Here is a 2,179-nt window from a genome sequence, read left to right on the forward strand (position 1 = left end):
TATGATGATTTATTTGTGGGATTATTTGATTAATATTTGCCTTTTAACGCTAGTTCTTTGGATTAAGGAACTTCTTTGCTTTGTTAACAGTGTATTTCAGGCACATTGTTAGGCTTATATTAGGTGCTCAATAAATATTTGGAGACTGAATGAATGTTGACCACACATATTAATAGTGAAATTTCCACTGCTGCACTCGCCCACTGAGGCTCCATCAGCACAGGGATTTACAGCATCCAATAGCCCTTGTGTTCTTTGAGGATGAGCTGCCCAGCAGACGTGCAGGGTAGTGACATGGCCCGCTCACATAGAGCTGCACATCTGCAGGGCATCTCTGCCCAGGGAGAGTACTTGTCAGTTGCCCATTTCCGCAGGACATGATCAGTCCTGCTGTAGGGAAACAGATGGTGCTCTGTGATCCCACGGACATTGTTCAGCCTCACAGAGTTGGAAGGATTTTCCCATACATTGTTCCGTCAGTTATTTCTTCTTATCCTTTAAGGCACAGCTTAAAGGCTACTCCCTGTGAGAAGCCCTTTATCTGGTAGTCAGGACTCTTTTAGTTGAAAACTGTTGTTTAGTCACTCAGTCATGTCCAACTCTTTGTGACCCCATGGACTATACAGTCCATGGAATTCTCAAGGCCAGAATACTAGAGTGAGTAGTCTTTCCCTTCTCCAGCAGATCTTCCCAACTCAGGAATCGAACCAGGGTCTCCTGCATTGCAGGCGGGTTCTTTACCAACTGAGCTATCAGGGAATACTGAAGTGGATTGCCATTTCCTTCTCCAGGGGAACTTCCCAACCCAGGGATCGAACCTGGGTCTCTGGCATTGACAGGTGGATTCTTGACTGAGCCCATAGGGAAGCCGTAGTGGAAAATACCAGAAACCTATTCCAAAGAGATTGTCGAAATAGAAAATTTGTTGGTAGGATGTTATCTCATGTAACTTTGGAAAATTCAAGGGCAGTTGGACTTCAGGAATACAAATGCTGCCTGAAATCCCTGTCTGTCTCTCTCTGCACGTCAGCATCATTCACTCAGTCCTGCTTTTCCCACAAAGTAGGAAACGTGGCTGCCAGCAGTCCCCACTTGGCATATTTTACAACTTCGCTACCAGAGAGGAACTGCCTCAGTTCCCTGATTTCTGACTTAAAAAATCTGGAGAAGAATCTTCTGGCCAGTGAGCAGTGGCCAGGGCAGCAGGGTCACATGCTGCAAACAGGCCTTTAGGAGTCCACACTTAGGTTGCAGGGTTGTTCCCAGAGACAGGCCCACAGTTTCCACACCTGTAAAGCGGGGAAGTTAGGTCTTTCTGTGTGGTGTCCTGGCACATTGCTTAACCTTTGTGATTCCTCATCCTGTGAGTGGAAACCTGAGGGAGGAGAGGGTCACTAGGGAGAAGCTTGGCTGAGATCCATCACCTGGGTGTAAGAGGGGCTTCCCACTTAGGGTAGAGACTTACAGTATCTACTGTCTTCCTACACTGAGGGAACTAATTTTCAGCTTAGCACATGGCCAACCAGAGAAAATAGTATTTCCCAGTCTTTTTGCACTAGTATGGCCAAGAGGGTACATTTTACCCAGTGGGTTGTAGACAGTGTGTGCATCTTTTTCTTTTCTTAATAATCTTTTGGCTGCACCACTTGACACAAGGGATCTTGTTTTGCCAACCAGGGGTCAAACCCGCTCTGTCTGCTTTGGAAATGTGGAGTCTTAACCACTGGACCACCAGGGAAGTCCCCGGCATGCATTTTATGGGAAGCATTGTCAGAGGCATAGAGTGCCTTTCCCCACCTCTCCGGCCTGTGTGTAGACATGACTACTGGAATTGGAGCAGCTATTTGGACATTGGGGTGAAAAACTGATACGGATGGCAGAGTAACAGTATACAAGCAACATGAAATCAGCATACTACCTAGGTCTATGTGTGAGAGAAAACTTCTATCTGTTGAAACCACTGCTATTTTGGCTTTTTGGTCTGTCACAGCCAAACTTCATCCTATACCATCCCTATGCAGGTAGGAAACGAGTTGATGTTACCAGCAGTAGAAGGACCTTACAGATGGCCTCTTGGGGCCCCGGCCCCTGCAGACCTGTCAACAATTCCTGCCTAGGTTCCCGTTTTAGTGGTCCAGGGATTGATGGGTCCCATCTTCCCTGCCCCCACTCTCCTAGC

The sequence above is a fragment of the Bos mutus genome, chromosome 8 (genome assembly GCF_027580195.1).
Source record: "Bos mutus isolate GX-2022 chromosome 8, NWIPB_WYAK_1.1, whole genome shotgun sequence".
In the NCBI taxonomy this organism is placed as follows: domain Eukaryota; kingdom Metazoa; phylum Chordata; class Mammalia; order Artiodactyla; family Bovidae; genus Bos; species Bos mutus.